The sequence below is a fragment of the Pagrus major genome, chromosome 20 (genome assembly GCF_040436345.1).
Source record: "Pagrus major chromosome 20, Pma_NU_1.0".
Classification (NCBI taxonomy): domain Eukaryota; kingdom Metazoa; phylum Chordata; class Actinopteri; order Spariformes; family Sparidae; genus Pagrus; species Pagrus major.
In genome coordinates this window covers 11983933-11998236 of record NC_133234.1, presented here as the reverse complement: position 1 = coordinate 11998236, position 14304 = coordinate 11983933, and positions in this window count along the sequence as shown.

The window sequence follows — 14304 nt, the reverse complement described above, 5'->3', positions numbered from 1 at the left end:
AATCCAGATCTAGTGGATTTAAATATATTTTATTTTGATATTGGATTAGGCTTGATTGAATTGGGGGGGGGGGGGGGGGGGGGGGGCAGTTGAGCCTTGCGCTCTGTTGAGTGCCATGCTATTACATTGTTATCCTTTGCTGTGTTTTAGTGGAAACGGAAATTTGCTGATTTGCTTGTAGACACAAAAGAGGAACTATGTCAAGTTATCAAGAACTACATTTCCCTCCATTCAACAATTATTTGCCTAATGTATTTTTAGCCTAGCTAGCAGCATGATAATAGCGGTCCACCACTTTGGTCCAAACTGAAATCTAAATTTCAACTATTGATGGATCGACATGAAATTCAGTACACACAATAATGTCTTGATCCCTTAACTTTTCATCTAGCACCATCAGGGTCAAAAACTTTGTTCAGTTCTTTTCTTTATGATCAAATACCTGCAAAACTAGCGCAAGCTTATTCCAATTAGCCTCAGCTGTGCTTTGTATTTAGTGCTAGTGAGCAAATGTTAGCATGCTAACATGCCAAGCTAAGATAGTGAACATGGTAAACATTTTACCTGCTTAACATCAGCTTAGCATTCATTCTGCTAGCGTGGCTGTAACTTGCTCTTATTTTAATTTCACATTTACTGAACGCAATTGGATGTCAGGTTGGTGGGGGTTTTCTTTACCAGCGCTTATCTACTAAAATCTGTGCATGTACAGAAACACCTGAGGCAGCACCCTTGAAGAACTGTGAACTCAATTTCCAGAAATATTAAGATATCTATGCAGCCATGTTTGCCATCGTAATAAATTTAAAAAAAAGAGACAATACTGTAGCTTGTGGTGTGCAGACACTCATGCCCGTAATGGGCAGCAGATGAGAATGAGGGTAAGAGAGGGAATGACAGCAAGAGAGAAAATGAGACAAGGTGAAATCTATTAGCGTGACAGGCCTCCTATAAAGCAGGAGACCTCTGGGGACACACTCACAGTGCTCAGTGCAAAAACAAGAGAGAGAGGCAGACTGGGTGAGAGAACAGAAGCAAATAGTGGATATGTGCATGTACAGAAACAACTGAGCTGACCCCGGTGAAGGAATTCATGGCCTACAGCCTGAACAGTGTGTAGACAGTGCATGTGCATGCATGACAAGGTTGCACACACGTATATGCGTGTGCATCGATGGATTGGTGTGTGCATGTTCTCCCCTCCCCCCCTCGTTTTGAGTGCCACCAGGATGAGTGTGTTCCATATGTATGTCAGCTCCGATCACTCAGTGAGACGGGGCGGGGGGGAGGGCGAGGAGACTCCCATTCACGTCTGCATCAGTCCACGGGTGACTGAGCATCACAAACCTGAGGTGAGAAAGAAAGAGTTACACTGTTTTTGGGAGGAGGTGATAGATGAGAGTTGAGAGCGGTGTTCTTTGGGGAGGGATGGATGGATGGAAATAATATTCTTTTAGTGGTTTCAGCTTCTCGGGAGAATTATGGGTTTACTGCTAACATTCATTCCTCCCTGCCTTACTTTCTTTATTTCTCTTTCTTTTTTTCTTCCCCATATTTCTGCCCCACTACCTCTCTCCCTCTCCTGTCCTGTCAGTCTCCGTCCTTCTCCCTCTGCGCTGCCCCACCCATGTGTACTTTGACACCCAACTCCTGCTCCGGCGCGGCAGAGGGCCGGCCCCAGCCTTCAGCGTCCTAGACCTCAGTCATGTGACGCTGACCTGCTATGTTTTACAAGGCTGCAGTGCAGCGAGGGGGCCTCCGAGGAAAAGGGCTGCGTTCACCAGCGGCAGGAAACAAAGCAGAAAAGCAGTGTGTGTGTGTGTGTGTGAAGGGGGATTGTGTGTGTGTGTGTGTGTGTGTGTGTGTGTGTGTGTGTGTGTGTGTGTGTGTGTGTGTGCGTGTGTGTGTGGGTGGGGGCTCAGGAAGCAGTATTTCAAGGGATGGAACTCCACTATAAAAAGTTTGACATCAAGAAGCACGGGGTTTTCAAGCAAGGCTGCGTTGTTGTCTGCCTGAGATGCCTTTGATCAGAGCGAGTTGGAGTTTTTCCACCTGGCTGACGTTAGATTTTTTTCCCCCCCAACTCTTATTGACATGCTTAGATGAGCCCTGGCCTTAATCTCCTCTCTCCCCCCTTGCATTAAATCTCACGCATCCGAGCCTCCTCTCCCGCTCTCCAACTCGACTTTATTCCCAAATGAGTTGACCTTCGCTATCGCACAGCTCCGTCGCTGACTCCGGCCGTAATCTATGGCCGTAGACGCATCCTGTTGCCCTCCCACGCACGAGCACAAAAAAGGAGACTTTACGCCAGAAAGTAAGTACATGAAGTATGACCACAGATACTCACAGACAAGTGCGGACACACACTGCACACGCAGTATACACACACACGCGTACGCGCACATCTGTGTCATTCCTGGGAGATTTCAGCCCATTAAATGAGAGCAGCCTGGTCCAGTCTCTCAGATCGCTGCCGTTCCCCCCTCTTTGTTCCCCAAATCAGGAACAGCTGTGCTCCTCCACAGTTGTAAGTCACTCACTCAGTGGAAATTTAAAAGCCATTAACCGAGCCCCTCATTGCTACCCCACCCCTTTGTGTGTGTGTGTGTGTGTGTGTGTGCGTGTGTGTATGAGTGCGTGTGTGTGTCTGTCTCGCTTATCTGCGTCTGCACACAGAGACACAGACACATTTGTATGCACACTTGTGTGTACATGTTGAAAGTCAAAATACCCCCTCGGCCCTGCACAGTACATTTGACACCGCGTCTCTTAAAGCGGCCTCTCTTGTTGAATGTTTTCAATGAAAGGTTGCGAGCAAAGCGCAGACTGCCCCCCCACACTTGAACACTTTGCTGTATTCCAGCCAGAGTAGCTTTTCAAGGAGGGGGGGGGGGTCACATGAGGTCATGTTGTCTTTGAGTGTAGAACAACAAAAACTAGGCCCTGCTGAAATAGCTCGCTGCTTGTCCACTTTCTTGGCTTAGCCAGCGAATTACTGTGCCAGGAAAAAACAACAAGCCCGGAGCCTTTCATAAGGCGAGCCCTTCAAGGTTTGCTATATGGACGCAGGCGCAGCTGCACGCACGAACACACACAGCAAGCAGATGTTCACGGAGACGGAGACAGAAAGATGGAGAGACGAGGAAAGGAGGAGATACAGGGAGGGGAAGTGGGACAGTGAGATGGAGTGTGGACGTTTGGATGCCAAAAGTCAAATCTACAGTTCTCTCCGCTGTTTTCCTTTTGTCTCCTCCTCCACCTTCCCTCCCTCCTCTATCTCCTGTGGAGATCTCTCATTTCCTGCAGGTCCAATGTTGATTTCATACTGGAGCTCAGGGCTTAGAGTCACAGTCTGTGAGATGGGTAAGGAGGGGTTGTTGAAGCGAGGGGGTATTTGAGTTCAGGCCAAAAACAACTTTCACCTCCACTTCTCTCAACCGCTCTGTGCTGATTTCAAACATGTGAGCACGCTAGTGGAGGTGTTTTTTTTAGTCAGCCTACAATCACACACACCTTAGCACCAGGGAGAGGCCTCAGGACAACTTCAGTCTTATATCAGTCATAGATATGCTCTTTCTCTTTGACAGTAAATTCACTCTCCCTGTGGAGATCGTTCCAGGAGGTAGACTTGTCCGCTTGCCTGCTAATGGCCTTCTTCATGTATTCATTTGTTGTAGCATTTCATGACTTCTGAGACAAGGATTCCATCTTCTGCTCCATAATGATAAGAAAAAAAGTGCTAGCATTTAGGCTCATTAGCTTCCTGGTTAGCCTGCCTTGCTAGCTTTCCACAACAATGCAAACAAAAGACGTAGTTTGATCGAGTCATGAAGTTGTGTGGGATCATGGGAGTTGTTGTCTTCTAGGACAAACAACCACCATTGATGAGAAAAATCTATCTGATGTCACTCAGACAGAAATGTTCACGGGGGAGGTGATGTATTAAAGTCTCATTTAATCACGTTCGCCAACTTCCTTCCTCACCCTCTGAAGTATCATCTGGTGTTTCCCCAGAGGTTATAGCGACAAGCGACCAAATAAACGTGCCATTATCTTGAATAAGATTGTGATTTCTCTTGGTTTGAACATTTTTGGAAACATTTGGGTTCCTGTAAGTTCACAACACTGTAGACATTGTTACATATTATATCTTTTCCAGGGTCCTATGTTCTAAAAGTCATAAGGGCTTATGTTCCCTTGATTTGTATGGCACATAATGAGAACATGAAAAAGAGTTTTATATACCCCAGTCCTGTGTTCCCCGGTGCTTATATTCCCAGGGTCCTAACCTTATGTTCCCTAGATTTATGTGGCATGTACTGGGAACATGACAAAGAGTTCTGTATTCCCCAGGTTCTATGTTTTCAAGGTCCTAAGGTCTTATGTTCCCTAAATTTATGTGGCAAATAATGGGAACAGGGCCAAGGGTCCTATATACTCTGAGTCCTATGTTCCCTGGGTTTAATGTTTTCAAGGTCTTATGTTGTCTAGATTTATATGGCACATAATGAGAACATGACAAAGGGTTCTATGTACGTTGGGTTCTATGTTCCCAGTCTCCTATGGTTCCAGGTTTAGGGTAGAGGTTAGGGTTTTGACCCAAACACAAAAGGAGGGTTAACGTGTGTTAACAGAATATTGAACTGATAATATAGGACACTGGGTACATAGCAGCACGGGCACTTAGCACCCTGGTAACATACACTTCCTGCACAGAAACACGACCTACCAGTCATCGTGACCTTATAAAATCCAAGACCTTTGTGGGAACAGATGACACACAGCCTGATAGAGGAAATAGCTAAGGTGATGTTTCGGAGTGCCACTCTCTATGTGGTGTCACTTTGACCTTTTCTCGTTGAGGCGAATGGCTTTGTCAGCATACACAACCAGGATGACTCACTTTGCTTCTAGTTCGTAAGAAGCATAAAAAAATGACAGCTTTCTACACTAGATTTTTATTTTTACAGCATGTGCTTAGTGTGTTAATCTCATGAGCAGTAACCATGGAAGAGGAGAGGGGCTGAAAAAAGGAAGTGACTGTTGTGTCTTGCTGGTACAGATGCCAATAATACGCACAGTTAGACTCACATGCATGGCAGATTGTAACACTCAGATTACTGTGGCACAAAGCCAATTTCTGCTCTTCACTTCCTTTCTCTTATTGTTACCGAAGATGAGGCCTTCTAGACATGAACAGCTGCGGCCCTCTGCTTTCACTTCCCCTTCTATGAAGCCGCACATGTATCTGTTACCACAACAAGTTCCCCAAATGTGGCCTCTAATGCCCTCTGTACCTCCCTCATGCCAACACGTGCACACATGTTCCTGCAGGCTGCTCACATATATATAGTAAACTGCTGCCACCGAGCTTCATCTGAGGCGGCGTGGTGTGCTAGTTTGCTTGTCGGGTTGTCCCTTGAGCGCATTGTTGAAGACTAATGATATTTCCAGACATGTCAGCAGACGAGCAGCGGTTAAAGGTTTCGGAAAAGACTTTTTTAAAGGTGCAAATTTGTTTTTGAGCACAGAAGGGTGGTGTCAGGAACCATGACTTCCTGCTTGCAACGTAAGATCGTCACCTTTGTATGCAGAGGCACACTCACTACCTAACCACAACACACATACCAAATTTGGCACACTACTGGTGCCATGGCACCCAAAGCACACACACACACACAAAGTCACACAACAGGGCGGCATTGCGTGACTGAGGCTTCACACCTCTCTTTCTCTCTTTCACTCAACGAAAGCATGAAAAAAACCCTTCACCCACAGTAATGTGAGAAGTGTGTGTGTGTTTCTGTGTGTGTGTGTGTGTGTGTGTGTGTGTGCGCGCGCGCGCGAGTGACAGCCTGTGTGTGCGTGTGTCAGTGTCAGTCTGGGGCACAGACAGACTATGCCCTTGTTTGGCTTCTGTCTTTGTCATTTGACACACTGTACATGCACACACACGCGCATGCAGAAATAGACTATCACACACTGGTTTGTTAGCATATAACTCGTCAATCCAACTCAGATCAGCGGCCCATATGCTCGTGAGGTTTCTTTGTCTGCGACCTCACAGCTCTGTTTACATGCAGTCCAGATATGCTCCTACACACTCATACTGAAGCCTCAAAACTCTCTCTTAGTGATTTGTGAATGAACTCGCTGACACAACAGCTCAGCCCTATCATCGTCTCTTTTTGTTTTCACATGGGATTTCAGTTAAAGCAATTCAAAGTTGAGGTGTGGGTGAACAATAGCTGATGATCTCACTCCCTCTACCAGCACTCCTGTCATTGAGACGGTTTATGGATCATTTGGACAAAAACAATATCCAATTCTAAGGAAGGTGTTCCCTTAAGCCTGTGTGTGCAGCTGGCTGCCAAAAATCATCGCATCCTCTTGATCCATTGCACCTCTGCCCGCGGGCTGAAAAGCTCAGTCTTGTGATAGGGAGGCAGCGGCCAGGTGGCTAATTGAGCTGTTCCCAGGGCAGCCTGTGACAGCGTGCCACCCTGTGCCAAGGTGTTGGGGTTTCCCAGGGCTCAGTAATAGATGATTTTAGTCCCCGTAAAGTGTGTCCAATTGCTCTGCCCCGCTGGCACAGAGCAGGCACACAGGACAGGATGCACAGGACAGACCGGTCACACTTATCCCAGCGGAGAGATGTTGGGTCGAGTGAGCCTTTTGATAATGTGCTGGATGTGGATTCCAACACCTGACCTGCTGCGCTTGGTTAAATATAATGAAACAGAGAAAACGGACATTTTTTTAGTTTTAGTTTAGGGGAGAAGAAAGTACACTACGAACATATTGTTTGGTTGTAGCTATACTGTGCTCCAATGCAACATATTCTCAATTTCGTTTCACACTGAACTGTTGTTTGTGCTTTCTACAGGGTTCAGGGTAAAGGTATGTGTGACAGTGTGACAGTTGGTCGCTTGCTAAACTTGCATAGATCAAGGAGATGAATGTCTGCTGCACTTCCTGCAGACAAGGAAGAACCTGCCAGAATGTAAATATTGGACACAACACAAGCTTCGTCTTGAGTTTGCAGAATATTCAACCATAAATATACATCATATACAGACCATGCAGTATTGTCACACTTTTAGTTTTAGTGCATGTTCCTTTCATTGTCCAAAAACTGATATCAGGTTATCAGAAACTCCACAAACAATTGGTCAGTTGGTTAGTTAGTCCATCACTTTGGTCCAGACTGAAATATCTCAACAACTATAGCATGAATCATCTGGTCCCCAGAGGATGAATCCTGATTACTTAAGCGACCCCCCCTGTGGACTCATGTCATTTACCATTTGTGGTTTTGACTGAAATGTCTCAAAAGTTAATAAATGGATCGAATGGGACTTTGGTACATGTTCCCATCAGAATGAATTGTAAAAACATAACTTGATTCCTTGTCTTCTCATCTCGTGCCATCAAATTAAAATTCGTTCTTGTTTTTTATGACAAATTTGAAGAGCTGATGTCATTCCCATTAGCCCCAGCTCCACTATGTGTTGAGTGAATAAAAAAATGTTAGCGTGATAACATGCTGAGCCAAGATGGTGAACATGCTTAACATCAAATCTGCTAAAAGTCAGTTTGTTCATTCTCATTGTGAGCATTGTTGATGTTAGCATTTAGCTTTAAGCACTGCCATGCCAGGTGCAGCCTCATATAGTACACTTTGAACCTGTACGTAAACCGTGCTAACTTTACTTAAACAAATTAATTTTGATACTTAGGTACATTTATATGTCAGATACTTAAACACTTTTATTCAAGTACTGCTTGTACGGATGAACCTCACTTCTCACAAATTAATATTTTAACAGGAGATCAAGTATGAGTATGGGATCTGTGTGCTAGGTACCTCAACAGAAGGGTAAAGAAAACACATGATGGCATGGAGCGGTTCTTTTGGTACCATCAACAACTTTTGGTAACAGAAAAACAACCGTTATAATGTGCAGATAATTGAACTGAACTGACAACAACTGCAGTGCTGTAAAATGTGATTTGATTAAGGGTCATAAATGCTACCTTAACCGATGCTAATGGTATTTCCTGGGCATCTGTATTAGGGGCCTCAATCAAATAACTAATCTATACTCATTTAGTTGTCTGACAGCATGCTGATGGGAACACTGGGAGTGTGTGATCGGCTGCACTGAAACATGTAATGAGTAAATGAAGAGACAGTAGCAGTACAGAAATACCTGACCACGATGATATCTTTGATAGCTGATCATCTTCCATCATCGATCTTTTCAAGGATTCCAGAGAGAGCGTGTCTCTGCGATGTTCCTTTTCGTGGTGTGGATGGAAAAAGAGATGCCTTTTTGTTTATTTTTGATGGATTTGTGGCCACATAGTCTTAATACCGCTCATGAATTCTTCCAGCATTCCATTAAAGAGCGAAACAAGCTCAACATAATCACTGAAAGCTGCCTCGCGAATGACATATGCTGCAAGCGCAAACAGACATTCAAAACATTCATATATCAAAACGGTCGTTTCCTGCAGAGTCGCTGTGAGTTTTTCCATTTTATTTTTTTTTTTATTCGGGGGGAGTGGTGGGGCGGAGGGGGGTAAAGCTGGAGGGAGATACGCCGGCTGTGAGGGATCAGTTTCAGGATTGTAAACATGGCAAGGACACCCCTCCTCTAACCCCCCTCCACTCCCCAACTCTGAAAAGTGCCTCTTTTGAAATGGTTGAGCTCATGGGTGTGTGCCCCCCACCACCACCACACCTCCCCACCCCAAACATCCCAGCCCCTCCACCACCACCACCCCCCTTTCCTCTTCGTGTTTCCTGTTGAGCTGGCTAGACTCCTTTGACAGATTTACAACTCTGGGGTCAAAGTTTTCCGACGGCAGCAGATAAATCTTACACCGCCCCCCTCCCTGCTTCTCCTTCACCTGATAAAAAGACACACACTCTGAACAGCCGCCCCGCGCTGCCCCCACCGCCCCCCCACATCCTTTCATGTGTAATGCAGCCTTTCTTTCTTTTTTCTTTTTTCTTTTTTTTTGAAGAAAAACTCTGTGCACCTCTGTTCGCGGACATGTGTGTGAGGACGGCTGCGTTTATGTGTTCTGCAAGAGGTGTGTGCAAATGCCTTCGTGCATGTCTGTGTATGTGTGTGCGTGCTTGGAGTTTTGTGGTTAAGAAAAAGAATGCAGGACATTGTTCTTAAAACCATAAAGGCTGGCTCTTCAGACCAGTCGGAGGTCTGGGGATTTTTCTTCTTCTTCTTCTTCTTCTTCTCCCTCCATCTGATTTTTATGTTTTGGTCCCAGTGTGATACTCACTCTGCGTACCTCCCCCAGATAGATAAGAGGAGCAGGAGTATGCTTCATTCCACCAGCGTGCAATCATTTGTGTTTTATTCCCTCTCTCTTTCTCTCTCTCTCTCATCCCACCCACTGTAACATTTATTTCTCCTCATTCGCCTCGTCTTTTATCAGCATGTCTGTGTCAAAAATCTTCAGCTCTGGCTGGGCAGACTGTGGAGAAACCGAGTATTGAGGGAGAGTCTCAAAACAAGCTCTCGGGGCCATGTCTCTCCCACTCTTTCTGCTCCTCTGTATCTGCTCTGATCCAGGGTGGGAGGCAAGATGATCTGTGCTCATAATCTTCACCCGAAGCACATAAAACTTTCTGTTTCAGTTGTTTTAATAAAATCTTCACATTACTTTTGTCATTTGGCATGTCGGGACACCTGACCCCTTCTCTCTCATTCATCCCTTCGTCTAAGACGGAGCACAAATGAAGCTGAATGCTGCATTACCTCGAGCAGCACAACCTTGTAAATCAGTATAGATTTTCCTCACAGTAATATCATATTCTTTAAAGGCTGCAATGACAAACATTCCCTGATACACACACACACACACACACACACACACACAAACACACGCACACATACATTCCTCCCATGGTGTCGGATCAATGGACATGATTGATTTGGTGGTGAGCTGGCAGCCAGGTCCTGATCAATGTTAGCTTGGCTGATGGCCGCAGACCGTACATCACTGTCACCTCACAGTGTGTCGAAATAAGTGTGAGTGAGTCTTCTATCACTTCCATCACGTTTGATAGATAGTGGTTTGTTTCTTATTGCATCACATTACATTTGGCTTCCGTTTTTGTTCCGCAAATGTTGTCGTCGAAGTTTAGTTTAGTTTCAGTTTAGTGTCTTAACTCCATTTCTTAAAAGATTTTTTTGCATTAATTTGATAGCAGACAGTATAGAGGCAGACAGAAAACAAGGGATGGGGGGGAAACGACATGCAACCATGGTTCCCAGCTGGAATCACACCAGGCTACCATTCACCTCGCTCCAGTTAAAGGACAATTCTCCCCAAAAATCAAAATTACATATTTTCCCTCTTACCTGTAGTGCTATTTATCCTTCTACATTGTTTTGGCGTGAGTTGCAGAGTCATAGAGATATCAGCCGTAGAGATGTCTGCCTTCTCTTAAAAGGTGCAATATGTACGAATTATGGTTGAAAACATTTAAAACTTGATATAACAGTGTTGACGTTATGACATCCATGTATTGTGTCGCAAAGCGTATTTAGCATGCTAACCAGCTAGCCCCATCCCTGTCCAAAACTCCTGTGCCAGCTGTTTTAAACACCAACACTTTCCCGGTGCTTGGAGCTCCCAGTCTGCTAGCTGCACGGCTAACTGAGCTAACTAGCTAACGGCAGCTTCAGTTTACTTGCAGTTAGCGGTTACTCTGATGATATGCTGCTCCCCGTTTGTTCTGAGTGTGAATTCAACAAGTGGCCAATTTTTACATAATGCACCATTAATTAGACTGAATTAGATTGCACTCGGCTTGTGGTGCTCAAAGTGCCCAAAAAAATACATTTGAAAAACTCAACAGCAATGTTTTCAAGAAAGCATGACCCGATTACTCAGGATATTCCAAAAAGATTGTTGTGAGCAGGTTTACGTGGGAACTAGTTTATTTCCGTATCATTGTGCATAAGGAGGAGAGCACCTACTCATGGACAAGTGGCCAGCTAACTAAGCTAGCTAATGTTAAAGCATAGCCAAGAGGGACGCCATTAATGTTTTCTCATCCGTGGGTAGATGCATGCTACCTTCTTCTTTGTGATGAGTTTGTTTGGTGTAGTTCAGTAGACAAATATAGTTCCTCCCCAAAACTGTAACTAGCTAGCTTAGTTAGCTAGCCTCTTGTCTGTGAGCAGGTGCTCACTTCTTTCTGCGTGGTGATGATACAGAAAGAAAATAGTTTCTACATGAAAATGCTCACAACAAGATCTGTGGATTATCTTAAATCACCAGGTCATGGTTAGTGCCATTACATGTGTGAGAAGGCAGACATCTCTACAGCCGATATCTCCAAAACTTGGCAGCTCACACCAAAAATATCAAGATGAACAAACAGCATTAGCAATAGATTAACTGTCCCTTTAACTCTGCAATGGTTGAGAAACTCTGTCTCATCTTTATGTTTATGAAACTCTTTGAAAAAGCTGTCTGTTTCCTGGAAAGTCATCGTTTTGGAGATTTTTATCCTGACAACAGATGTGTGATAAGATGCTGATTTAACAAACTAAAACTAAACACGCATGAGTCAACTCGGCCTTAAGAAAGACTGATGATGTTGGAACAGAAAATCTAAATGAGTGTAAACAACACTCTTTGCCAGGACACACCCTGTCCACAGGTCATCCTGTTTCGCAAATTGCAGTAACAGACACTCACTCGCCTGAGCGCACGCTATCAGATTTACAGGGAAGCACATCACATATTACAAAACATCACATGCCTTGTGAAACACTCCACGCGCTGCGGCCTGCACTTTGTCAAGCGGTGACCTTGAATACTTAAGAGGCCCCTCGGTGGAGGTTTCTCCCCCTGTGCTCTTCACACATCAGTGCCATGGGAATGACTGATATGATGGCAGGAGAGGAAGAGACGAGAAAGACCCGCCGATCGACAGAGAGGAGGAAGGTTAAAGCGGAAAAAAGGAGAGGAAAGGAGGTAAAGAGAGGTGGGGGGGTGGAGTGGCACCATCTGACTCTCTCCAGGGAAATCTCATCACAGTGTAGCGGGGGGAGGGGGCTTTCCACTGGAGCGATAGATTGGGATGAACACATCCAAGTTGGGGGGGGCTTTAACAAATGAACAAACCTGTTGTCCTCCCTCTCTTGCCCTTCTCTGCCCCATCCTCCTCTTCTGCCAAGTGGACATGCTCTATGTGTCTGGCAAAGTCCCCTCATGACCTCTCTGGAGTTTTTATGGTCAGCGTGTCTTTTCACAAGACCTGTTATTGGATTACCGCTCGCTCCAAGGACTCTCTTTCCCTCTCTCACGTTCTGTCCTTCCTCTCTCTATTACCGGCTGTGCTACTCATTTCTCTTTCTCCTTTAAACCACTCTTCCACACTTCCGTCTCTGCGTTAGGGATGAAGCAAGGTTGGATGGAGAAGCAAGAAAGACAAGCGAGGGAGCGAGCTAATGCAGTCGTCCGATCTGTTTCAGTTGGATTTTTTTTTTTTGGGCTACGCACACCTTACGTCACTCCGCTGGTCCTATGTTGGCCATAATATCAAGCGACAGGCCGGGTTTCCACTTCAGCAAGCCCGTGTCCTTAAAACACGGGACAAGAGAGGAAGCGAGAGGCTGGCAGAGAGACAGAGAGGGAGGGATCAAGAGGGATGGGAAAGGAGGGGGATATCAAAAAATAATGAGATGAGTAGATGGAGGGGGTCAGGGGATGAGGGAAGATAGGAAAAAATATCCAAAAATGTAATGACGTCCAGCCTCCAGAAGCACTGCCTTCACAAGGACACTTCCTCAGTTCAGCAGCACAGAGGTCGGCTGTTCCATGAGAGATCCAGTGACCTTTGAGAGCAAAACTTTGATGTTAACTTTGCATGATTTGTTTGGCTGCTCCGCTGTGGTGGTGAAGAAAGAGACAGAATAGAAAGAGAGAGAGAGAGAGAGAGAGAGAGAGCATGGACTGTATTCTTGAAACTAGGCCAGTCACTGTCTAGAAATGTGGACTCATGTTCCCGTTTCCAACCATTCCCCGGAGGAGCGAGGCTGCCTGCTGCCTGCCCGCTCAGCCAGATCACTGTCCGCTGTGCTGCCTTCACTGTCTGCGTCTGGTATCTGCTCTTCTGCTGTATAATATCATGGAGTGCAGAAACTGTTATCTGACTGGATATTAATCAACAAAAAATCAAATAATCGACTTATCCTTTTTAATGAAAATTGAAATTAAAAACTCACACACACACTGTCGTTTCTTTTGATTCAATCCAACATGCATCGTCCTGCTGCCTTAAATACTAACTGACATGCCAGATGTGTATTAATCCACGGCTAAAAATAGTCCCCGATAAATGCACGATTTGCTCCTGCTTGACGATCATTTGCGAAAAACTAGTGCCCAGCTGTTTCAGGTTGTCATTGAGCATTTGAAAGAAACATATTTGTGACTCATTTGTAAAGAGAGACACGTCAACGTATAGTTGGCTTTGCAGGATATTTTTAACAATAAACTGTATTGTCCAAAATGACATCAGTGCACTGAAACAGAAAACTTAATTGGGAATTCCATAATTAGAATGCATTATAATTCAGACAATATATACACTGATACAGATTTGTTTGTTGTTTGTGATTGGCCGATTATATCCACCAGCCTTGGTCGGTCTTTTCTCAGTTTTGGACTGTGAGTCAGACAACAAAAGGGAATTGAAGTCACTTGAGGCCCATCACTTGTGATGGGATTTAGTGGCATTTGGGCAAGGGCATCAATTTGTGTTGAAAAATGGTGGGGACTTGAGGGCTCAGATGAATGAACATTTTTGTCTTCAACATTTGTCATTTTATGCAATTTAACTGGGGGATCGTACGAGGTTAGAGTAGATTAAAAAAAAATGGTGCGTCAACATTCATTTCATCTGATTTGCTAGTTTGCATTTCTTGGTGTGAGCTACTTTTAGCAATTTTTTTTAATGATTTAAGCTTCTAAAAAGTGATGGGGACATGTCCCCAGTGTAAATGAAACCTAAGGTTTGGCTGCAGATTGCAACAGCTCACCTCACCCTACCCTACAATGGGAGCTATAAATATGAAAAATGAGAGAGGCCCTTTATTAAGTCAGTGTTTGTTTTTTATCCATTCTGGGCTACTGCAGAAACATGGCAGTGCAACATTGCAGACTCTATTGAAAAAGACACTTTGGAGATATAAGAAGGCCCATTCAATGGTAATGAACGATTCTTAATTTCAGGTGACTGTTCAATCCTGC